The 27,356-nt window shown below is 36.5% G+C and overlaps 1 protein-coding gene across 3 annotated transcripts in view; it reads right to left on the minus strand.

Annotated features, from left to right (window-relative positions):
* ADAMTS3 (ADAM metallopeptidase with thrombospondin type 1 motif 3) overlaps positions 1-27,356 on the minus strand; it is a 356,812-nt gene that overhangs the window by 135,149 nt on the left and 194,307 nt on the right. The gene's annotated exons all lie outside the window — the stretch shown is intronic.

Consider the following 27,356-nt stretch of genomic DNA (forward strand, 5'->3'; position numbering starts at 1 on the left):
ATCAGATTTAGAGATGCCATATTTTTTCTCAGACCTTTAACTTATTCTGTATTTTCACACAAGAAGTCATGGCTCTCATGTAACACAGACAAGGGAGGAGTTTCTTACTCCTTTGAACTATGTTGATGTCTTTGCCATTATGCTATCAAGCAACATAGAAATAAAAGGGAGGTGTCCTTTACCAAAGAGCATATGTTTTCAGCAAATATAAATATATATATATTCATATATGTATATAAATAAATATATATATATATTTAGCAAATATGCCTACAACTATAGCTTTTCTGTCACACTCAAATCCGTCCTTTTCCTTTTTGTTCTGACTTCTACACCTGGGTATAGTATTTCCCTTCTTTCCCTTTGTAAGCCTCACAGGGAATTCTTAAAAGCTATGCCATCTCCATATGTCACTTCTACACTTGCCTTTATGATGTGCACATACAAACAGCCCTGGAACCTATGGGGCCGTGTCTCACAAGAAAACATTACTACAACTCTTCTACTATTCTTGGCCCATACCCTCTGGAACAAACCTCTAGCTTTCACTTAAAAGAGCATTGAGCTAGTGGGTACTTAGTAGTAATGCTGATCTTCCAGATACTCCAATAATTGGAGTTTCTTTCCTTATCTGACTAATTACTTTATACTTAGTCATGTACTATGAAATACACAGTACTTTTCAAAAGTTACATAATTAATTATTCCCTATTCAGAGTTGTTCCTATTGGTTAATGGATTCACCTCTTCTACAAATATAATTTCCAACATCTTCCTCATGCTTTCAAATTTTAATTTTAATCTATTCTATATTATGGTCATATTATTTTATCTTGTATTACCAGTAATTTCAACACTCACTGCTATTGGCCTTCTCAGGCATTAATTAATTAATGTCCATAAAATACATCCAAACTAAGCACAAACACAGTAAACGTATAAAAAGTTAATAAAATGTATAAGGATAAAATGTTATCTCATCCCTAACACCATCTGTTGGTAGCAAAAAGCGTGAACCGGCTTTATCCTGGAAAGATAGGTCTGTTTAAATATATGGAAGTTTATAAGGTGAAGTGCATCAGCATGGGAGTTTCAGTATTCATCTTTATTACAGTCTTTTCTTTGCCCCAAATCCACTGTCACTGCATTCTGTAACATCTACATTATTCGCCCATCCTCCTAAGTCCACTAACACTTCCTTAGCTATAAACATCATCATTGTTTATTCGGATTACAGAAATTCCCTATCTTAAGATTTTCCAAAGATCATAATGATTCTCCCAGATGAGTGCCTGACTCAGGGAAGAAACAGTGCCACTGAAGCGGTCAGTGACTCTGAGCAATGCGCAATGGCTATTGCAGTCACTTGAAAGTGATAGGGGGGCAGTGAGGATTAGCCCATGGGCCTTTTGAAAACACTTCTCCATATCTGCTACGGCAAACATTCAAATTCCAGACCACATGATGTTATTTTACCCCACTAAGCCACAGGTAAAACAAAATTCAACAAAATTAAACATCTCACTTAGAAAGCAAAGAAAATTTAAGTCAAACTGAGTCAGTATTAGTGACAAGGCAAGAGTTGGATCAAGTGACATCCAATAACTCCATGGACCCAAAATCTGAAAGTCGGCCCTTTTATTTATTAATTTAAGTAAAGTTTAATGAAAGAAAGTACTTTATATAGGCTGGGCACAGTGGCTCACACCTGTAATCCCAGCACTTTGGGAGGCCGAGACAGGCAGATCACGAGGTCAGGAGATCGAGACCATCCTGGCTAACACGGTGAAACCCTGTCTCTACAAAAAATACAAAAAAAAATTTTCCACGTGTGGTGGTAGGCGCCTGTAGTCCCAGCTACTCGGGAGGCTGAGGCAGGAGAATGGCGTGAACCCGGGAGGCGGAGCTTGCAGTGAGCCGAGATCGCACCACTGCACTCCAGACTGGGCGACAGAGGGAGACTCCAACTCAAAAAAAAAAAAAAAAAGAAAGTACTTTATATAAAGCACTGTACTAAATATACTAATAAATGAGAAATCCTGAAAGATAGTTCATTTGTCCTCATTTGATTAAATCCAGTTGAATAAAATACATGCCTACTGAAATTCAATGAGTATGCTATGGAAAGTGCAGAAAAGTAATTGACAGAGCAGTTGATAGTAAAATCGAGTAAAATTTTTTTCCTCCGTAATCTCACCAGACACAGAAAACTGTTAGTAGGAACTGTTGATTTTTCACTCGAAATTATCTAGTATCTATTTCAACTGAAATGTTCCTAGTCCACATTACAATAAACCTTTGCTTTGGCCACTGTTACTGTCCACATGATCTACATATTCACATAGTGTGGCAGCCAAAATTGCCCTTTAAAATTATCATATTAAATTTGGACAAATCTGAATTTGGTAGCAAGTGGAGCAAACATGTAAGGGCTCAAAACATCAGGGGTTTCTTTCTCACTCACATAAAGCTCAGGATGGTTTTGGATTGGCCAGGAAGGGTTTCTACTCCACACAGCCATCCATGAGTCCAGGCTGACAGTGGCTCTATCATCTTAATATAAGCTTCCAGTATGCCTAGTCAAAACGGGAGGCAGTATGAGGAAGCCCACATGGGAAATTTGTATGAGCTAGCCCTACTCATGGTATTCACCATTTCCACTTACTGCCATAGATAGGATACAGTTGCATGGCTCACAGCCAACTGCAAAGAGGGCCAGGAAACGTAATCTGGCTGTAAGCCCAGGGAGAAGAGACAAATGGATTTTGATGAACGGATGGAAGTCTCAACCTCCAAAAAGATCATGCCACTCCTTTGCTTAAAACACTTTAATTGCTTCCCATTGCACTTAAAACTGCACTCATTACTTTGGCCTTTAAGGCCCACGTCATCTGCGCCTGCCCACCGTCCTCAAGTTTGCCATTCTCAGTGTCCTCACGAGGCCCCAACCTCGGGGGATTTTGTTCGATTTTCTTTTTCTTTTTCTATTTCCAAGGTCCTTATAACCTCAGGTCTTTGCAATGACATTCATTCTGCTTAAAGAGCCACATCACACTTCCCTAAGCTGGCTGGTTTTTATTCTCCAGGCTTCAACTTAAATGTTATCTCCTTAAAATGATTTTCTTACTCCCTCACCTCACAAAAATGAGGTGCCCCCATCTAAATTAGATCCTCTCTTAGACAATTATTCTAACTGAAAGTAATGTGTTCTTTTCTCTCCTGGTCCTTAACACAAATTTCAAGGGTGTATTTAGCTGAATGTGAACTCTATGGTTCTCTGTCTTCCCTGTGGAACTGTTAGCTACTAAGGCACATATATCTAGCTTAGCTCACCTTTGAGCCTTAAGCCCCACCACAATTGCTAGCACAAAATATGTATTCAATAAAGTTCTGATGAAAAATTACATGAATGAATGAATGATACAAATGAGGGAATGAAGAGCTTTTAGACTTTTGGTGATTTTCCAAAGATGGGAGTATTGCTATAGTGGGGATAGAATAGAAGGAATTAGAGGTGAGGCCGTTCAAGGGGGAGCAAAGTTGCTAAAGCAAGCTTGTCCAACCTGTGTCCTGTGGGCCACAGGCAGCCCAGGACAGCTTTGAATGCAGCCCAACACAAATTCGTAAACTTTCTTAAAACATTATGAGATTTTTTTGTGATTATTTTTAAGCTCATCAGCTGTCGTTAGTGTGAGTGTATTTTATGTGTGGCCCCAGGCAATTCTTCTTCTTCCAGTGTGGCCCACGGAAGCTAAAATACTGGACACCCCTGTAAGTACAAAAGCTCCTGGCACACATGTGGACAGCAAGCAAGCCATTCATTCAGGGAAGAGTTCATGCAGGGAGGCTCCAAAACAATGCCACGGAGGACTATTAGTACTACCTTGGGTCAGAATTTTAACATGTAGAAACGGAGACCCAAAAAATAAATAAATAAAAAAGAATGTTGACCGGATGAACTAGAACGAAATACTATTTTCATATTTCCCTGATGATTAAGTGCCAGATGGAAGCAAGCAAGAAGCTAAAATAACAGTCCAGATAGCAAAAGTGGCAATGGGAAGAGAAAAGGGCAGGGGAGTGGGGAAGGAATTAATTTAAAAGTGATTTCAAGGAAAAAAAAAAAGTGGTACCTTTTAAAATGTAAGCTCCTCTATTCAAAACTTTCGAAGGTCTCCCCTTGTCACCTAGATTAATAACCAAAGTTCCTACCGAGTCCACCTAGGCCCTCCCTCATCTCAGCATCACTGCCTTCAAGACTCGATCACTGCCTTCAAGACTCGATCACTGCCTTCAAGACTCGATCACTGCCTTCAAGACTCCACCACCTCTCCGGCCTCATCTACTCACTCACTTCCTTGCTGGCTTCACTCCAGCCACGATGGGCTCCTTGCTGATTCTTGAATACTTAAGGGGTGTTTCCCCTTTAAGACCTTTGCACCGGTTCTTTCCTCTACTTGGAATCCTCTTCCCCTAGGACTCTGCATGGCTAACATTTTCACCTCCTTTAAGTCCTTGCTTAGGTGTTGCTTCTCAAAGAGCATACATGGACTACCCATCTGCTTCTCAACCCAGCACCCCAAGCCTCTTTCCCTACACTGTTGTTTCCACCGCACTTATTGTCCTCCGACACACTCGATCACTTAACTGCCTATCATGTTCATTGTTTATTGTTAGTAATCCACCACTGCCCTTCTGGTCAGGAATTACTTCTTGGTCTGCTTTGTTCAACTTGTTCAACTATTTAGCTCAAGTGCTTAAAGCAATACCTGGCATAAACTAGACACTCAATAAATACCTGATAAATGAAAAAAACAACAAAGAAGGAAGGCATAATCTAACCTTAGTTTTGAAGTTGGATGACTATGAAATTAATGTTTTCATTCACAGAAACAGAAAAGCCAAAATGGCAAGCTAACTGGAAGGCAGGAGAAAAAGTTAATGCATTTTGTTTTAACCATTCTCTTGAAATAGTGATGGAAATTCCCAGCATTCAGTGGAGAAATACAGAATTGTAATTAAGAAAAAAAAAAAAAGTCATAACCACAATGGATTTGGGATACATCTTCTCAGAGGCAATAGCTAAAGCTGTTAACAGAAATGAAGAAGAAAAGTTCATAAAGAGATTTGAGGGAAGGTCAACAGAGAATCCTAGGAAATGTTATATATATAACGTTAGGAAACTGTCATATAGGAAATTCCTAAAATCTAAACTCTAGACCATGGCCTATAAGGCCCTCCATGTCCTAGCCTTGTCTATTTTTCTGGCTTCTAACACTTTAGGCCTTGCTCTTTCTGCTCTAGCCACATGGTCCTAGTCCCACTGGTACTACCCCACTTACATCAATTAGCATCGCTTTCACTCTCTATCCCAACTTTTTCCCTTGCAGCATAACTAGGTGATTGCCTGGCCCCATTCAGTATATAAGCTTCACATGGGCATGTGCTTTGCCATATTCACTGCTATGTCATATCCCAGGGTCTAGCACAGTGCCCTGGCTCAAAGTAGGTGCCTAACACTTGAGGGAGCATGGGAGACGAAATCAATGTAAGTTACGGACAAGTGAAAATAAAACACCTTAGATTTAGAAGGAAGCTGAAAAGGAATGATGAGAGACATGAGGAAAACCAAGAAGAGTGTCATGGGCACCTAAGTAGGAGAGAGTTTTGTCAAAGAAAAAGTAACTGCAGTGAAGAAGACACAGAGAATGAAGTCTGTGAGAAGGAAACCAGACATGCAAAAACATTTAATTAGAGTAGTGGGGGCTGAAGAGATATTACAAGGAATTACAGAAAGAGTCAGTGTCAAAACCACATATTTTTCAGATCCCAGAATATTCACAGCCATTAGAGGTAGATTCTTCTGCACCTCTTCCCATCACACTATATTAATATTTCTCTGAGTAGCTACCAAAATTGGAGTGACTATTTTTAAAGTACCTGAGATTTTAGACAGGACCGTCCTATACATACTTAAGAAAGGAAAAAAAAAATCACCAATACTAATAACTAAATAGTGAAGGTTCTTTTATCCACTAGAATGCCCATTTAGGTAGTCACGCATTCAACAAATGTTTTGAGAAGCTCAAAGACCATGCACGTCATACATAACCTCAATAAAAAATTCACATTCCTGCTCTCAGGTCTGCAACATTTTATTTCACAGGATGCATTTAGTACATATGACAATGAAATGACTTACAGGAATAAGTGTGCATAAAATTCTAAGTACTACTATTATTTATAATGACACCAGAAATTTATGACTTAGAAATTTTTAGAAGTGTCATGCCTACAATTATATATTCTCCTGAGGGATTCTGTTTAAAAAGATGCAATCATTTTTAATTTTCATCCTTAATCTCAATTAATTGGCATACAATATCAAGATAATGTTTTATAAATTTCCCTATATAACAAAGTCCTTCACATAAAGTCCTGCATTGATACATTCAGAGATTCTAATCTCTGCAATGATACGTGAAATATTTAGTTTCCCAAACTATTTTCCAAAAGTTAACACTAATTTTTTTTAAATATTTATTTTTAGTACAGCATTAAGCACATTATGTTAAACACATTTTATTTTGCTTTAATTCTTCATATAGGCCCTCTGACAGCATTTCGGAGGGGATATTTATAAAACAATGATGTGTGCTAAAAAGCCAGCTGCAAAATTCCCCTCATTTGGTCAACTCTTCCAGCTACATCACTCAACTCAAACACTGCCAAGAGTTCAGAATTAAGTCAGATAGCCTCAGATGATGAAAACAGCGATCACAAAGGCCACACTCCTTACTCACTAGGAGGGGTCCTCACAGCCATATTTGAAGCCCAATTATAATAAACTAGGTTAGATGGTTTTCTAATTCTCATCAGAGCATAAATGGCAAACAGGAACAAGGGGTGTGGGGTATAGAGAGTTTCAGATGAGATAATGTCTATGAATGCCCTTTATATATAAAGTCCTACAAGAAATGTAAAACACTAGTTTTTATATGTCTATAATAATAAAAATCAGTCATCAAGAGAAGACTAAATTGTGTTTAAGACAAAAATCAGTCTAAGTGACATTTTTTAAAAAGTTCCATCAAAAATTACAATGTTTTCTTAAAATTCTGTGCCAAATATTCTAAAAAACTTATGCCATGGACACATTCCATTTCTAACTGTGACAACTAAACGTTGTTTTATTGCAGTTCTTCTCAAATCTGCTAAGGAAAGAGAATAGAGATGGGTAGCTTTTTTTGGTGCCTCATGAAATAGGTACCAATCATTTAATATAGAAGTGCAGCTGAAACTAAATATTTATCATTTTGTGCTAAATCTGTTACAATCTTATACTAGTTCATAGCACAGAAATGCATGGTAAGTTTTAAATGTCTGGAAAAGATGCTGAAAAAATGTATATCAATATTATGTGTGTAAGACAGAGAATATATGTAAATATAATAGTCTAGTAAGACTATCATTATACCTTAGTGGAACAACAACATTATTTTAGTTCGCTAAGGTTCTCTGAAAACACATTCTGTGAATCACCGTTTCACTGTTATTTCCTCAAACATCTGTTCTATCAATGTTCCAAGCAAACACATTGTCTAATTCCATTTACAATGAGAATGGACAGATTTTTTTTCTTTTTTTTCTTTTATTATTATTATACTTTAAGTTTTAGGGTACATGTGCACAACGTGCAGGTCTGTTACATATGTATACATGTGCCATGTTGGTTTTACTATACGCAGATGATTTCTAAATATTTCCTGAATTTCAGGCAACGTTTCAATGGCCTCTCCAGAATTTCTGCAAAGGAAGGATTGAGGAAGGTAAAGTGGTTGAGAAGGGCTGGAAAGTAGAATGACTAGTGTTGATCTGAAGCTGTATTCGCAAACCAAAAGTACTATCTCTCTACTTAAAAGAAACTCAACTATTGAGATGCATTTAGACAGAGTATATAAAGAATAACAGTAACTGGAATAGCCCCCAAGTCATGCCTTCAGTTTCTATAACTCTTCCCCTTATTTTAAAGCCAGAGGGAATTTTTATCTCTTTCAAACTCCCGGAATTTTATCTATATTTCTATGGCATTTATCACTATCAACTTTGTATTACAATTATTTATGTTAACTCTGCTAATGCCTGGAAATTAAGAGATGTTAAATAAGATGTTAACTGTATCCAAATATAAACCTGATTAAATGCCAAATTTACATTTGAGTTTAGCTGGCATTTCATTCAATAATAACCCTTCCAGATGCTTTCTGTATCTCGAAAGCATCTCCTGCAAATGGCTAGAGTCCTGCATTAAAGAAAAAAAAAACGATAATGCCATCTCAACCCACAATTCAATTAATTGCTAAAGCAAATGAATCTAACCTTAACCAGGAACATTAGACATTACCATTTCAGTTCCCTAATTAGAGGGCATAACCTCCAACCCTCTGCTGTCTGGTTCTTATCAAAATACAGGTGGCAAAAATAAAATTTGAGAAATATTTCCTGAAGGCTAAAGGATTTTCTGTACATCCATTCTAATTCCTCTAATTTTCCCTAATCTCCATAACCAACTCCTGCTTCCATTAAGCCAGGCCACAGTTATTTGGGCTCCTAATAGAATTGATTTTACTCAACTATACTAAAATGCTAAAATGCCTGCCTAGAATGAACGTGATTACACAAAAAGAGCCCTAGGAAGCTCATTATTGTAATAACAGTGCATTTGTCATTGAGGACCTTTCTCAATATCATACTCTGTTTGTTACATGAGAGTCCTGGGGGAAAAAAATCACAGACTTTAGTAACAGGAACAGTTTTTCTTCTCCCAAGAAACTAGTTCATTTTTGTTACAAACACTGAATACTGTATAACTAATCAGTATCTGAAAGAAAACTCAGAGTCAAATCTGTATCCTACTTGTAGGACAGTCTTGTGCCATAAATCCTTGGATATTAACTTTTTATTGGAGGTTATTTTTTCTTCTTTTATTTTCTCTTCTTGCTGACTTATTCTATTGTCAATATTTTATTGTATGAATGCATAGGCTGCTACATATTCTTTGTCATACTGAAGAGGGTAGGTACTTGTTGAATGACATATAAGTCCTATATTTCAAGCTAAAGCTACAACAGCATTATAGTTTAACTGATGTGAAACAAGAAAGCATATTCTTCCAGAAATTTGTAAATTATGGGATTAAATGTATTAGCAATGCTTGGCATTATCCAATATTTCAGAAATATATGAGTATTCTCAGAAAAAGTTGAGGATGCATAAATTACTATTTGTATTATTCTTAGCAAAATGTGACAATTCATAAGCCCAAATCTTGCTTTTCTTTAATTTCTTAATGATTCACACTGTACAATAGTCGCAAGAATATAAAATATATAAAACATTTATTTTTAACTTGGGCATTTGATTCTTTTTTTTTATACTTTAAGTTTTAGGGTACATGTGCACAACGTGCAGGTTACACATGTATATATGTGCTATGTTGGTGTGCTGCACCCATTAACTCGTCATTTAGCATTAGGTATATCTCCTAACGCTATCCCTCCCCCCTCCCCTTACCCCACAACAGGCCCCAGTGTGTGATGTTCCCCTTCCTGTGTCCATGTGTTCTCATTGTTCAATTCCCGCCTATGAGTGAGAACATGCTGTGTTTGGTTTTTTGTCCTTAACGATAGTTTGCTGAGAATGATGGTTTCTAGCTTCATCCATGTCCCTGAAAGGAAATGAGCTCATCCTTTTTTATGGCTGCATAGTATTCCATGGTGTATATGTGCCACATTTTCTTAATCCAGTCTATCATTGTTGGACATTTGGCTTGGTTCCAAGTCTTTGCTATTGTGAATAGTGCTGCAATAAACATACGTGTGCATGTGTCTTTATAGCACCATGATTTATAATCCTTTGGGTATATACCCAGTAATGGGATGGCTGGGTCAAATGGTAGTTCTTGTTCTAGATCCCTGAGGAATCGCCACACTGACTTCCACAATGGTTGAACTAGTTTACAGTTCTACCAACAGTGTAAAAGTGTTCGTATTTCTCCACATCCTCTCCAGCACCTGTTGTTTCCTGACTTTTTAATGATCGCCATTCTAACTGGTATGAGATGGTATCTCATTGTAGTTTTGATTTGCATTTCTCTGATGGCCAGTGATGATGAGCATTTTTTCATGTGTCTTTTGGCTGCATAAATGTCTTCTTTTGAGAAGTGTCTGTTCATATCCTTTGCCCACTTGTTGATGGGGTTGTTTGTTTTTTTCTTGTAACTTTGTTTGAGTTCCTTGTAGACTCTGGATATTAGCCCTTTGTCAGATGAGTAGATTGCAAAAATTTTCTCCCACTCTGTAGGTTGCCTGTTCACTCTGATGGTAGTTTCTTTTGCTGTGCAGAAGCTCTTTAGTTTAATGAGATCCCATTTGTCAATTTTGGCTTTTGTTGCCATTGCTTTTGGTGTTTCAGACATGAAGTCCTTGAATTTGGGCATTTGATTCTATGTTGCTGTGGATTCTGTTTACATTAATAAATGCACATACCCAAACTATAATCTCACTCATCTTGGCAGAAGGCATATCTGAACCAAAACAGCATGCTTTCTGTTATTTATTTCCTTTCATTGACTTGTAAAATACAAAAGCAAATCAAATAACAATATAACAATAAAAAACTAAATTAGCTTGGTGCAGTGCCTCATGCCTATAATCCCAACACAGTGAGAGACCAAGGAGGGTGGATCACTTAAGCCAGGAGTTTGAGACCAGCCTAGGCAATATAGTGAGGCCCTGTCTCTACAAAAATAAATAAATAAATTATCCAGGCATATAGGCATGTACCTGTGGTCCCAGCTACAGTGTTGAAAGGCTGAGATGAGAGGACTTGCTTGAACCCTGGAGGTCAAGACCGCAGTGAGCCATGATTGTGCCACTGCACACCAGTCTGGGCAACAGGGCAAGACCCCATCTCAAAAGAAAAGAAAAAATAAAAAACCGAATCAAAGCAGTCATTCACTCTATTTCTTTCTAGGGTGATTTTTTCCTAAAAATAAATTAGCCCTATATTGTTTTTCTACTGCTGCCATAACAAACTGCCACAAATTTAATGGCTTAAAACAACACAAACTTATCTTTCAGTTCTGTAGATCAAAACGCTGACTGGTGTCAAGGTGTTAGCAGGGGCAATTTCCAAAAGCTCTGAATGCACTGGTATTCTCTTTCAACCTAACTTCTCACACATGCCAGTTCCACTCTTTCTCAACACCCCTTAGATCCCATTGAATTCATTAATCATTCCCAGGCTACACTACTCCCAGTTCTAATGTAACTGCAGAGAGCCTAAGGTGAAAGTTTCAAGAACTTCCTACTTGAGGTGGGAGAGTGGGGTCCAAGAAATTCCACTACATTCCCCTTTTGAGTGTCAAACACTTCTTTCCAAGTGTCTGCTGGTAACAACCACAGCCAGCTGTGTCAATGACCTTTTTATTCAGCTGATTATGTTGGAGGTTCTCAGGTAAGCTCTCTGTTCCATGCAAAATGACATCATGAGGAATAGAGGTAAGGCACAAGAATGCATTTATCAGGGCTCTCTGCTATAACACCTTGCCCAAGAGGAACAGAGAAAGAGATGAGTAAAGAAAACCAATCTGCAACTCAGAGCTGGAAAACAGCAGAAGGAAAAAAACAGAGACAAAAAAAGAAGAAAAAAAGAAGAGAAGAAAGGTTAGTTCAATCAATCTCTATGTTCCAAATTCAGAGGGTTGGCAAAATGGAAGAGAGAAAGAGCACAAGTGAGAGGCAAAGAGACAGGACGTGAACTTCTGAGGAGTTCTTCTGCCTTTTACCGCACAGTAAATATCCACTCTAGCCCTTCTCCTTCTCCTAGTATGTTACATGCCTATTGTAGATGTGCTGCAACATACACAATATATCTGTTGCTAAAATTCCACAAAGAAAGGTAAAATATTGAAAAATGTTAACATACAGAAAATAGAGTTGATGTTTTTTTCTTTTATGAAAGAAAATAAAGTTTAAAAAAATGAAATTATGCAACAGTTTAAGGACCTTTGTCATTTAAGAGTCAGTTTATTAACTGAACACCTAAAAAACCATTATGGGTACTGTGGCTTACCCATCGCTATTGTACTTGTGCAATTACAGGGGGAAAGGATGGGGACACAAGAAGTGAGGAAGAGGAAGAATGTTATGAAGGAAATTGAGTTTGAAGATGAGTTGAAGGAGAGGTTCCACCTACCCCAATTTTCTGAAAGTCTTAATAATCTCTAGTAAAATGCTTTTCATAAGTGTTTGACATTTATGAAATTCATGGCATATAAAATTCTATTCATTAAAAAAAACTCTTAGCTACTTTTCATAAAGAGTATAAATTGTTGCTTACTGTATCTGTTTTAGTTTTTCATGTTGGGCTTTTCATGTTAAGATATTTTACCTAGCAATTTTCCTTAGTCATGATGAGGTTTATAAGGATGTGCAAGAAAACCTCTACGAAAAGACTTATATTGGATGGCTAAAGCCATAATAGGATCAAAGACTGTAAACAATTTTATTAACCTAGTCAATTCAGCAAACCAAGAACTGCTGATTAAATGCTCATTTTTTTAATGCTTTCCATATTAACATACCTAATTTCCAGGCTAAAAGATAAGATTAATCCTCCTTGTTTTTAGCATAAAGGAGAAACTCTAGCTTGGTTGACACAGGATTTGGGTTCTGGTCACAGCTTTGCTATTAACTAGCATTACTTGTGAAAAGTCATTTAAATTCTCTGGAGCTCAGTTTCATAATCTAAAAACTTAAAAGAGTTTTACTAGATAATCTCTAAGATGTCTCCCAATTCAATTACTCTATTATTTAAATTATATTCTAATATTAGAGCTCCCAAGACATGAATTTGAAAAGCTGCTCCCTGCCAATATCCCGAAACCCACTTATTCCCATAATAAATAACTTAAAAGATGATTGTAAGACTCATATACTTAACTCCTTAAGAAAGTAGGTCGCAAACTTTAGTGTGCCAAAGAATTTAGGTTCCAACCTCAGAGACTTTTCCATGTTTCAACTCCAGAGAGTCTGATTCAAAAGGACTGGGATGGTGATCAGAAATCTGCAGTTTTAACAAGCACTTCAGATGCTGCAAATAGTAGTTGCCTGGAAATCATAGTTTGAGAAAAACTGCCTTAAAATTAATGTGCCAATCAAAATGAATTTTTGGATGTTTATTCTTTTGCTCCAAAATGAATTTTAAGATGACTATTTAAAGAAAACATGAATAAATGGAACCTATGAATTCAACTATATGTAATAATTGAAATACATAATAGTCATCTGCTAAAGATATAGTAAGTCCTATATACATTTCACAGGTTTTTACAATTTTATAGAATAACTCAAGGTGTCTTAACAGATATTTTACAAAAAACGTATTCTTTCATTCAGTAGAAAAGAGATATCTACCAACAGTCAGTTGTTATAGGAGGGAAAAAGCTTTAAAAGATCCAACAATTAAAAAATAGTTTAAGGGAAACGTAAAATCCAAAATAACCTAACTTTTTAATCTTAGACATTATTCAAAAAAGCATTATTAAACATACCAAAGTGCACGATCATCCTGAACCTTCTTGAGTTAAGGAGATTAGTGACTGATAACTATTAAAGCTAGGATTATGCATTATATTACATTTTGAGGATATGTATTAAAGATATAGTCAATGCTCTTAAAAGGTAAGCTAGATTCTAATCAACATTAATAGGCTTAAAATTAGTAGTGACAGGTATAATTTAAAGCATAGGAATTCTGTGTGGGTAAACAGGAATTCAATCCAGATCAGTTCAACTATTCCTTCAGCGCTTGCTATTTTCCTTCTGTACTTGGGTGAATATAGAAAAGACCATATCATGGTCAACATCTCCTGGACAGTGTTTTTCAAACTTTAAAGTGTAAATAAATCACCTGGAGACCTTGTCAGAACACAGATTCTGATTCAGCAGGCTAAGATTCAGTATTCCTAATAAATTCCCAGGTAACACTGATGCTTCTGCTCCCTAAACAACAGTTTGAGTAGCAAGGCCTCGGGGCATTTGAACCCTATTGTGTTGAAAAAAGAAAATCCCATGAATCAAATTAGGTCACTGTGGCAGATTGTATTTTCCAAAGATGGCCATATTACAATTGTTCTTATCCCACATGATTTTCCAAGTGTGACCTTGGCACTCCTTCATCAAGAGATAGAGTTTAATTTCCTTGCCCTTGAATCTAGGCCAGCTTTCATGACTCACTTGTAACTGAAAGAATGTGGTAGAAGTGTTACTGCAGGACCTCTGAGCCCAGATGACAAGTCTTGCAGCTTCTGCTGTGGTCTCATGGAATACTCTCCTCAGATGCTTCCTCTCAGAGCCCAGCAGCCACACTGGGAGAAACCCAAACCATATGGAGAGGCTGTGTAGGTGCTCTCGTGACAGTCCAAGCCTTAGAATCAACTCAGCCCAGGCACCAGACATGTGAATGAAGAAGCCTCCAGAGAGCCCCCACACTCAGCCATTCAAATCACTCCCAGTCAGTTGAGCATTCCCAGGCGAGGAACCCAGACTTTCTGAAGCAAAGATAAATCATCCACATGTGCCCTCTTGGAATGCCTAACATACAAAATCCATGAACATAGTAAATTAACTGTTGTTTTATGCTCTAAGTTTGAGGTGATCTGTTCTACAACGATGGAAAACTGCAAGAATAGAATTAGAGTTAATACAGAGAAAGGATATCTAGTAAATAAAGGAAAAAAAACCCAAACATGTTATTTTTAATAGTTTAAACAAAGCTGTGTGGTTAAGAAAGGGAAAGTCTGGTGATAGAGACAAAGTATCCAAAATCATTAAAAAAAAAAAACAACTCAAGGAAAAAGTCTGGCTGGAATAGAAGATGAGTTCTAAGATGAGGCAAGAGATTATAACAGAAATTAAACAGGGAGAATTATAAAGAAAATTTAAAGGAATCAGTAACAGATAGTAACCAAGTAGATGAAAATTTGAGAATGGAACACAAACTATTAAGATTTTAAGATTTTTTTTGTTCCATCAGTGATACTTCTTTCATTAGACTTATTGGAACAACCATGGAGCAAAACAGAAATCAAACAATGGGAAGCAAAGAAAAAGTCCTAAGAAAAGAAGCAGAAGCAATGCAAAAAGACACCCACAGAGCACAAATAGAAGCGGAAAGAAAGAAAAGAATTATGGCACAATGGCGAAAATGGCTCATAAAACCTGTTGATACTTCTGCTGAACAAATATTTTTGAAACTCTGCTATGGGGTCATTCAGTGTTCCAGGAACTGTGGATAATACGTGAGGAGCATGACAGAGTCACTGCCCCATTAAAGCTAAAATACTAGTGAGGACAATAAACCAGTAAACAGGTAAATAAAAGGACAGGCTAAGCATTCTTAATCTTAAAATCCAAAATGTGAAATGCTCTAAAATCAAAACTTTTTGAGCACTGACATGATGCCACAAGTGAAAAGTTCTACACCTGCCCTCATGTGACAGGGTGCAGTCAGAATGCACCGAAAACTTTGTTTCATGCACAAAATTATTTTATAATATTGTACAAAATTACCTTCAGGCTATGTGTATAAGGTGTATATGAAACATAAACTTTGTGTTTAGTCTTGGGTCTCACCCCCAAGATACTCATTGTGCACATGCAAATATTCCAAAATCCAAAGCACTTCTGTTCCAAAGTGTTTCAGGTAAGGAATACTCAACCTGTACTTTTACATAGTGATAAGTATCATGAAGAAAATAAAGCAGAGTGAAGGGATATAACTATTTGGGAAAGGGGAAATAGGAAGAGGCGATACATAAGATTTGTATATACTTAAAATAACCAAGAAAGAGCCCACAAAAAAAATAGTAATAGTAGTAGTAGTGAAATAGCAGCAGTTGTAGCGTAGTAATTTTAGTAGTAGTTATAGTACTAAAAGCTTAAGAAAAGGTAGTAATGAGAGAAAAAGCTAAGAGTTATTAAGGATAAAAAAGGTTACCAACAAATGAAGAGAAAGCCCAAGACAGCTTCCTAACTATAATCCACCAGATGTTCCAGTCAGAAAGCTGGGAGTCATTCTTGATCCTCTGTAGCAGAGGCTGCTGGCACTCACCAATGCCTATGTGTTCTTCTCTTCCTAGGTACATAGGAGAACTGTAATTCCAGTCTCCTCTACAATTAGCTGTGTCCAGATTCCAGCCAAGGACTGTGGCTGGAAGTGATAAATGCTACTTCTCAGCTTGGCCCATAAATTCCTCCAACAGCAACCTCCATGCCACAAAATGGGAGAAGAGAGAAGGCAGGTGTTTGATTCTACTTTCCCTCCTGACCACACTATGGGGTTCGCAGTACCGGTATCTGCTCCCCTCAGACTGTTCTTCCATGTACCTAGCTCTAATACCATTTCCCTGTTTTGCCCCTTGAGGTCTAGGGACAATAACAGCACCCAGCTTTTCATGAGTTCTGAGTGCCTCGCCATTCCATGTTAGTTCCTTATCACTGCCCACACTTCTGTAAAGGGTCCCTTCATGAAACTCCTCTCAGTTAAACATTTTAAAGAATGTCACTGCTCCCTGTCAGAACCTTGACAGCTATGTCTTGTTTTCTCATTAAAATATAAATAAAGATTATGATACTTAAGTATTAAAGAGAACTAATGAAAATGACAGAACTTTGGAACTGAAAATGATCTTGGGAATCACCTTGAGACTGTCCTCTTCATTGTATGCTGATGGTATCAAGGACCAATAATAAAACAGATGAGTAAGTTTTTTCCTTTTTACATTTTTTTACATAATCAGTACACATACATCACAGCAAAAGAAAATGTGTATTACATGCCAAGCTTTTAATATTATTCAGAATACTTATTTATGATATTTATATTTTCAAGAAAAAAAGTAATGAGATCCAATTCCTAAAATTAAAACTCAGAAACTAGTTCTACATTGGAACAGCATCCACCTAAGCTGGAAGGCAGAGAACATATATTTCTCAGTTCTCATTCTTTCAATGAAATCCTACTCTGTTTAAAGGGCTGCCAAATGGCTGAACCAGCCCAAAACAGTTTACAGTATTGAAATATGCTGACTTTTTTTCCTGATGATCTTCTTATGATGGAAAAAACAAGCTTTAACCAAAACTAACCCTGATCATGAATGTCAGCTCCTGATCAAGAGCCACACCCTGCCTGCAAGTAACATTAAGATGCTAAATAAAGCATCTCATCAGCTAGAAGCTCAGTAGTCATGGCAAATGTCCATTATCAAGAGCCAAGGATAAAGACTTTGTCTAGTTTCCTTTGTTTTCGTTTAAATTTGCTCTATAGCACTCATCTCTTATCTTGAGCTTCTTCTAATATTCTTGTTCTGAGATGCATTATCAAATATGTAACATTCTAAAGAAAGGAGAAGGCATATCTATCAAAAGAAGCTACACCTTGCTTCAAACTAAGACTCGACCCTGGTATATTAAATATGACATTAAAGCATTCGTTACTTTAAATAGCTACATTTGTTGATCTAATGTGTGTCAGGCAGAATCCAATGTGTTTCACACATTTTCTTCAATTCTCCTAAATCTTTTTTTCCACACCTTTGCTGTATGAACATGAAATTTCGCACAAACATGGTACTGTTCTATAAGAAATGGTATGGTTCTACAACAAATAAATTAAAATTATGTGCTATTACCAAAATATGTCTCTTAATGTCATAATCTTGGTAATAGTAAGCTTACATATAAATGATTTTCCAAGCACTTATATTTGTTATTTCTAACAAAATTATCAAAAGAACAGCAGAGTGTGCTTTCTGTTACATATGCTAGCTGATCAATGATTTTGTTCTTTTTAAACTGTGGATGTTTATCACAGGGATGTGAGTTGGAATTAGAAAAAAAAAATTTCAACAACAAAGTATATATTTTATAGAATAGCTGCCCTCTCTTACAATCAAGTATATCAATGAACTAGACTACTGAGGTTGGTGAAATCTCATTACAATAGTAGCTGATCAATAGCTGGTCAGATATACTAACAATCAAATATAAATGGCAAGTCCCAGCCTTCAAACCTGAGTACATTCTGTTTTTTAGATGGCCACATGAGAACAGAGTAAACAGATCAGTGCTGATCTGCACCCTGAGATTCACAGGCTGCAAACAAAATGGAGCTCCCCTCCCCCAAGACAACTTAGGCACCTAAGTTTTTTAGGTCCAAATATATGGTACCATAACTGCAATAGCAATGCCAATTTACAAATACGTAGCCCATTTAACATTCATTTGCTCATTCAGTCTTTAAAACTAACTTGCACTATTTAAAAACTAGACTCAAGAAATTAAAATGGCATGCCCAAGGTCACATTGTGAGTGGCACAACTAAGACATGAACTCGTGTCTTTTAACTCTTAACTGATGTTCTTTTTACTCTTATAGAGTAGAATAAGGTCCCGGACCTTTAAGAAACACCAATTCTGGAGCTCCACTGTAGACTTACTAAATCTAAACCTCTGAGGTTGGGTCTTGTAGCACGCAGAATTCTAAGGTGGTTCCCCCAAATTCCTATACCCCAGCCACCAGTGTGCACATCCTGCATAATCCCTCCCCTTGAGTGTAGGCAGGACCTGTGAATATGATGCAATGTCACGCCCATGATTAGGTTACATAGTGGCAAAGGAAGGGGGTTTTGCAGATGCAATTAAGGTCTTAATTTAGTTGATTTGAGTTGATTACTTGAAAGGGAGAGTATCCTGTGTGGGACTGACTTCAGCAGGTGAGAGCTCTTCAAATTGGGGTTGGGTTTCTTCTGAAGCTAGAGAATCTTCTGCTGGCCTTGAAGAAGCAAACGGCCAGGCAGTGAGCCATCTACGCAAATGATTATGTGTTAAAGATCTGAGTGTCACCTCTAGGAGAAAAGACTGGTTTCTAGCTGACATCTAACAAGAAAATGGGGATCTCAATTAGCCACAAGGAAATTCAATTTTGCCACCAACCTGAACGAACTTGAAAGTGATTCTTCCCAAATTAAGCCTCTAAACAGCATAAACTTTGACCTCATGGTCAACAGCACTGTAATTCATGCTTGAGCAAAGATATAGTTTCTAACCATTTTAACCAGTCAGATCACCAACAAAAAGCACAAAACTGTGAAATGTGTGGCACTAAACAGACCTCAAAAAAGACATTTGATTGCAGTATGAAAGCTGATATAAAAAGGCAGATCACTGCCTTGTTTGATTTTAGCTGGGAATATGTGCCTTTTTAGGCAACTCAAATTTTTTGCTGCTCTGTTTGACCACAAAAGCTCACAAAATATTGATTTTTAGGGCCACAGATAAATCTTAGCAAGTAAGCAAATGTGAAAAAAAAATCCATGAATAATGAAGGACCAACTGTATATTGAAATGTTAACTGATGTTGCATTTATTTACTATATTTCCTGAATTTTTACACTGAACATGTATTTTTTTAAAAACCCTGCATTTTGAAAAAATAATAAATTTCTCAATTCAACCACAGCAAATTCTGCACCTTCTGCTTACCTTATGAATAGTTTTATTAGCGCTGTATTAAAATTGTGTGCTTACTTCCGAATCCTTTAATTGACTGTCGACTGATGTAAGACAGTACATGGTACATAAGCAGTGGTAAAACAGAGATATAGACCAATGGAACAGAACAGAGCCCTCAAAATTAATACCACACATCTACAACCATCTGATCTTTGACAAACCTGACAAAAGCAGGAAATGGGGAAAGGATTCCCTATTTAATAAATGGTGCTGGGAAAACTGCCTAGCCATATGTAGAAAGCTGAAACTGGATCCCTTCCTTACACACCTTATACAAAAATTAATTTGAGATAGATTAGAGACTTAAATGTTAGACCTAAAACCATAAAAACCCTTGAAGAAAACCTAGGCAATTCCATTCAGGACATAGGCATGGGCAAGGACTTCATGACTAAAACACCAAAAGCAATGGCAACAAAAGCCAAAATTGACAAATGGGATCTAATTAAACCAAAGAGCTTCTGCACAACAAAAGAAACTACCATCAGAGTGAACAGGCAACCTACAGAATGAGAAAATTCTTGCAATCTACCCATCTGACAAAGGGCTAAAATCAAGAATCTACAAAGAACTCAAACAAATTTACAAGAAAAAATCAAACAACCCCATCAACAAGTGGACAAAGGATATGAACAGACACTTCTCAAAAGAAGACATTTATGCAGCCAACAGACATAAAAAAAAAATGCTCATCATCACTGGCCATCAGAGAAATGCAAATCAAAACCACAATGAGATACCATCTCATGCCAGTGAGAATGGCGATCATCAAAAATTCAGGAAACAACAGGTGCTGGAGAGGATGTGGAGAAATAGGAACACTTTTACACTGTTGGTGGGACTGTAAACTTGTTCAATCATTGTGGAAGACAGTGTGGCGATTCCTCAAGGATCTAGAACAAGAAATACCATTTGACCCAGCCATCCCATTACTGGGTATATAACCAAAGGAATATAAATGATGCTGCTATAAAGACACATGCACACATATGTTTATTGCGGCACTATTCACAATAGCAAAGACTTGGAACCAACCCAAATGTCCAAGAATGATAGACTGGATTAAGAAAATGTGGCATATATACACCATGGAATACTATGCAACCATAAAAAAGGATGAGTTCATGTCCTTTGTAGGGACATGGATAAAGCTAGAAACCATCATTCTCAGCAAACTACTGTAAGGACAGAGAACCAAACAGCGCATGTTCTCACTCATAGGTGGGAATTGAACAATGAGAACACTTGGACACAGGGTGGGGAACATCACACACCGGGACCTGTCATGGGGTGGGGGGAGGGGGGAGGGATAACATTAGGAGAAATACCTAATGTAAATGACAAGTTAATGGGTGCAGCACACCAACCTGGCACTTGTATACATATGTAACAAACCTGCACGTTGTACACATGTACCCTAGAACTTAAAATATAATAATAATAATAAAAAGAAGTGGTAGAGAAGTGTTGAATGAATGGGTGAACTTCCCCAAACGTTGAGTTTGCTCAAACTATTCACTCTACAGGACATTCTTCAACATGACAATAATTAAAAGTAGAACTACAAATTGTGATGTGAGTATTCTGTAAAAATTCACACAAAAAATTACCACTTATCACCAAATCTTCTCAGGGAAGGCAGGTCTCTTGGAACGGAAATGAACATTTTTTAAAAATACATATTTAGGAAGTACAAATGCAGTGTTGTTCCACAGACATAAAATAAATCTTTTTAATAGGGATCAGCATGAAAAGCATCTGCACTGCTAGAACCATGTACATCAAAAATTTATCAACCAACATCCTAAAATATTTTCAAAGTAACTGAATCTCTATAAAAGAAGGCTGTGTACCAATTTATTGCAACACAAAGATTATCAGATAGCTAGTATTTTGCCCATGGATCTGTATCCTCCTTAATTGATACTAGGAATTGTATAGCATGATCGTAGTCCAATTTCTATCACAGTTCATCACTCTCAAGTAAGTGTTTACTGAAAAACTGATGCAGAAGATGCTTTGCGAGGGTTGTGTGGTCAACAATATTCCCCAGTTCCAAAGCTTTCAGCCAAGCCTCTATGTTGGTGCACTATGAACCAATCTTCTAGGGGGTGATGATAACAGAAACAATAATAGAATGGGCTCAGCTCTTCAAAGCCATGTGGCTTTGATTATTTTCACTACCAACAATTCAGACCCATAAAGTAAACAAGAATTCTTTCTGGTCTCAAAACTGCTAGGTGAAGTCATGTAGTGTATCTATTTTCATTAATATTAACAATAGGTAATATGCTAATAGCAGTAATGGAAAAAATACAAGCAGTTTTGGGAAAACAAAGACACCCTCGATAAGATTTTTTTCCCATTAAATGGAAAAGATGAGTTTAGCTTGACGAAACTGTTTCTGTCGTTTTGAGTTCCCATAAATGTTTTTTGTTGTTGTTCCTTTTGTGTTCTCATGGTTTTAGCTATTGTGATTTAAAGTGATTTTAAGCCAGAGTAAACTGACTTAACCCATCTTTACTCTATGTGTGCAGAAATTAGGGCACAGGGAAAGCAACCCGACTATATCCAGAGGTAATAGTAGGAAGATAAGGAAGGACTTATGGTCACATAAACAAAGTCTGCTGAAAGATCCATTGAGTTATATTGTTTATAAATGTCTTTCCTGCTTTCAGGTAGAAACATTCTAAAGCAGTGTTTCTCAAACTTTTTGGTCCTATTTGAGATTATTAAGGGCTCTAAAGAGCTTTTGTTCATTTGGGCTACATTTCCAGTTATGTTATGTTAGAAATTAAAATTTTATGAAATATTTAATTACTTTTAAAACAAAAATAATTAGTCCATTACACGGTAAAATAACTGAATGTGTTTATGTAAAATAACTATGTTTTTCTAAACCAAAAAAAATTAGTGATAAGAATGTCATTGTTTTACATTTTTATAAATCTCTTTCTGTCTGACTTAATAGAAGACAGTTGGGTTCTCCTAGTTGCTTTTGAATTCAAACTGTTGTGTATATTATCATACCTCTTGTAGCCTCTGGAAAACTCCTCTGTGCACTTGAGTGAGTATGAGAGTGAAACAAACACAAATAGTATTATTATGAAAATAGTTTTGATTTTACAGACCTCTTGAAAGAATATTGAGGACACAGGATGAACAACCTTCTGGTTTCCCTAGGACTACTCTAGTTTTAGTCCCAAGTTCTAGGAAACCCTGAGTTTCAGAGCAAACCAGGACAACTGGTCACCCTCTCTGCACTACATTTTGAGAACAGCAGTGCTAAGACATCAAAAAAGATCAGCTTGCTTAAGACCATAACATCCACTATTACTGTGCCTTCATAATCACAAGGTGACCTAACTCACATATATCCACTATTACTGGCTACACAGGTATCTATTTTACTTTTTACAGTGTTTAATAGTAACGTAATAATTTGAAATCAATGAAATCTTCTCAGTAGCATATACCCAAGCACACTCAAAGTAGAGGTTTGATGTCATTTTAGGTAAAGTCAAAATTAAGCTATATTTAATTTTTGGTAGTTTGGGAACTGAGGATTGAACTAATATAACTTAATAAGTGGTCATTAAAATACATTTATTTTTTATTTTAAAAAACAGTACATGCCATTTCATTAAGTTTTTAGTCACAAAATACAGTTTGAAATCTTACTTTTATAGTAAATAATTACCTTGAGCAACAACAAAAAAGTATTTACCTTCCTGAGAATTAGCTTATTTTCTCAAAAAGCTTTACAGAATAAAGTTTATTAATTCTGTTTTAAGACATTCAAGTGCCAAGCCACATGTTTTCCCTCCAACACCTTTATTTCCTTTTAAATAAAATTGCATATGAGTAAGGCCTTAGTCAAATAATAGTCATCAGTTTCCATATTTTTTTCCTTTTTTTTAAGATGAAGCATTTCTTAAATGTAACATATACAACAACTAACAGTGACTGGTATAATGTTTTAATAATTCCTAAGTTTCTTTTTTGTTAAAACATGAATGAAAAAAATCATATTATTTAGATTAAAATGTTATTAAAAAAAATCACCACCCTAACCAGTGGTTTTCCCTCATATGAGATATTTAACATTATTGAATTGGCAACAGACATTCATTTCAAGCTCAAGACATTTTTCTTGCCATCTTTCTCACAAAATTAAATGTGTACCTACAGTTGCTATGGTACTGGTATAAGCCTTACCTTGGCATAGTAACATTGTTTAAATAAATCATTTTATAAAAAAGTGTTTGCTGAAACTTTAAAATATATTTCCAAAGGCAATAATTTTCTTAAAAAAAAAAGTTGCTTCCTTCTCCAATTACTTTTGTATTTTTTTCACTCTTCAGTTGTTTACAAATTCACTGAGATGGTTACTTAGGACATTTTAAATAACGATATCTAATAATGCCAATGCAAAATTTCAAAATATATGCAGAAAATTAGTTAAGTAGTATTTTCTACTTCAAATAGGAATAAACCAAAATACTTTAAAATACCACTAATATTTGAAACTTCACAATTTTGATAAAGGTTACTTGTTACTGCCTAAAAAAAAAAAAATGGTGACAATTATATAATACTAATTACACAAAAAAGTGTCAAAATGGGCAAATGAAAGATGAGTTTCATAGTATTTTTCAAACAAAATTCAGTAGACACAGAGGTCTAAATTCCATTTTATAACCATACATCAAAATATACTAAGATATTAGTATCTAAAAGATATGTTTATTGTGGATAAATTGCTCAATAGCAAAAACATCACATCCACACATGAATATCCCTGCCACTAGTTTCTCTAAATTTTGTCTTACTCTCCACAAAGCCAGTAAAGTTGCTGCATAGGGGAAAAAAATCATTTCCTTGTTTAAAAACTTCCATGAATATCTGTTTTTCCTAAAAAAAAAATGCAGTCTGAACTTTTTAGCAATGCATATGATGTTCACTCAGTCCCAAACCACTTCATCTCTTGCCAGTTCATTCTTCAACAAGTAGGCCTAGAGTGCCTTCAGCACCTGGCCCAAAGCAGATATGCAATCACACTTTTTGCAACAGGCACAGCAACCTCCTTGAGAGCTTATATTCTCACATGACTTTGAACACACTTTTCCTTCTTCCAGTGAAGATAAAGCATAGTGCAGGTGAGAACTTTATACAAAAAGAACAATTCAAGAAAACTGAAATTTATCCCTGCATGAATTTTGTCCATCCATAATTAAAATAATTTCAATAAGTCCCATGGGAGTGAAATACACCTATTCAATTTGGATTTTCACTTTTTTTATTACAAGAATTATGATGAGAAAAATTACTATTACTTTTGTGTGTGTCATTTTTTATCTAATTAAAATTAACATAAGATACAATGATGCACAGATCTTAGTTATTCAATACAATGAGTATTCACAATTGCAAATACCTGTGTAGCCAGCAGTGAGATCAAAATATAGGACATATCTGTGAGTCTCAAAAAGTTTTCATGCCTTTCTCCAGTCAGTTTCTTTCTCCCTTCCCCAGGCAACCACTTCCTGATTTCTAACATCATAGATTGTTTTTTCTATTCTTGGACTTCATATCAATCAAATCATCATATATGCAGACTTTTAAAATCTGGCTTTTTTATTCAGCATAATGCTTCTGAGATTCACCCATATTGTTGCATGAATCAGTAGTTTCTTCTTTTTATTGCTGAGTAATATTTTATTATATGAACACACTATATGTTTTATGTATTTATCATCATTTGTACATCTTCTTTTGTGAGATGTCAGTTCAATTCTTGTGCACATTTAAAAAAATTAGATTGTCTTTTCATTGATGATTTATAGGCTTTCTTTAAATACCTGAGATACAAGTTGTTTGTCATATATGTGTTGTGAATATTTTTTATAATATTTCAATTTGTTATTTGTTATTTGTCTGTTCATTATTGCAATGCTGTCTTGAGACGAGCAGTTTTAATTTTGAAGTCTAATTTATCTATGGTTTTCATGGTTACTGCTCTTTGTGTCCTACTGAAGAAATCTTGGTCTACTCCAAAGACTCATTCCATTTGCCAACATTCCCCTGCAGATTAGGAGTGCCCTGTTCCTGTTCTCATGGCTTTCTCATCCAAGGCTGCACATTTGTCATGGGGAAAAGGCTAACCAGAGCTAGTGTTGGTTTATTCATCAGTCACATCAATGCTGTCGCTACCAGCTTAAATATTCACAGCCTTTCCCCACACAGAACCATCTGCTGGTGCTCTCCAACAATATTAACATGAAATGGAAGCCGTGACAAGAAGTCCAGTAAGTGGCTACTGATATTGGTTCCACAACTTAATGACATCGAGGCTGGCATCTGGGCAATTCTCATGGCCTTTCCTTCATGATCACCAGATGACTGCTGCAGCTCCAGCCATCACGTTTTCTCTGGGTTCTATGGGTCAGGATTTCAGACAGGCACAATGCAGATGGCTTCTCTTTGCTCCACAATGTCTGAAGACTAGCTGGACAGATCTAAAGAGCTGGAAGTGACTTGAATGGCTGAGGTCTAGAAACATTTAGTGGATCCTCATGCACATGTTTGGCACCTGGGCTAGGATATCTCAAGGACTTGCTTCTCCATGTGGCTAGAGTGTCTCACAGGTGTGATGACAGAGTTCTGAAAGACAGCACAGAAAAGGAACACCCAAGACAGACGCCTTAGTCCATTTTGTATTGCAATAAAGGAATACCTGGGACTGAATAATTTATAAAGAAAAGAGGTTTATTTGTCTTGCAGTTCTGCAGGCTGTACAAGAAGCACAGCTTTGGCATCTGCTTCTGGCAAGAACCTCAGGAAACTTTAATCATGATGGAAGATAAAGTGGATGAGGCATCACATGGCAAGAAGGAGAAAGCAAGAGAGGAAAAAAGCAAGAAAAAGCAAGGGAGGAGGAAGGTTCCAGGCTCTTTTAAACAACCAGATCTCACTCATTACTGCTACAATGGCACCAAGCCATTCAAGAAGGCTCCACCTCCACGGCCCAAACACCTTCCACCAGACCCCAACTCCACCACTGGCAATCACATTTCAACATGAGATGTGAAGGGGACAAATATCCAAACTATATCAAGAGATTATCCAGATAAGGAACACCTGAGAGAGATTGTCCAGAGGGATTGCTCCGAATGGGAGCACCCAGAGTGCCAGAGGGCGCATTACATGAAAAAGCCTACCAATACATTTTAATTAGCAGCAAGACAGAGGCAACTTTCTGTTTTTCCATCCTGAAATTAATCTCTGGGGAGTTACTTGTCATTCATGTAGAAAGGGGTGACAGATATCCTTGAGTTCAAAACTTCGACTCACCACCAAAAATTCTTTAACATTGGATTAGTCACTCAATGACTCCAAACCTCAGCTTTCCCTTTTGTATAATAATAGTAATACTACAATGATAGAAGGTTTATAATATATTCTAATATATTATTACACTACAACAATGATGCAATGGAGTAATGATACTACCTTGCTCAGTTAATGTGAGTGTCAAATAACTTATCCTTCATGACGACTGAAACATGGGAAATAATTTTCATAATTTAGTTCCCTGCCCATATCTGCCTAGTGAAATCCTACTCAGTCACCACAATCCCATCAAAAGACATTATATGTAAAACTACCCCATCACCAGGACAAAGTCAGTTTCATCTGTGTCCCTCAAACTTCCATTACA

Source organism: Pongo abelii, chromosome 3 (genome assembly GCF_028885655.2).
Source record: "Pongo abelii isolate AG06213 chromosome 3, NHGRI_mPonAbe1-v2.0_pri, whole genome shotgun sequence".
Taxonomy (NCBI): domain Eukaryota; kingdom Metazoa; phylum Chordata; class Mammalia; order Primates; family Hominidae; genus Pongo; species Pongo abelii.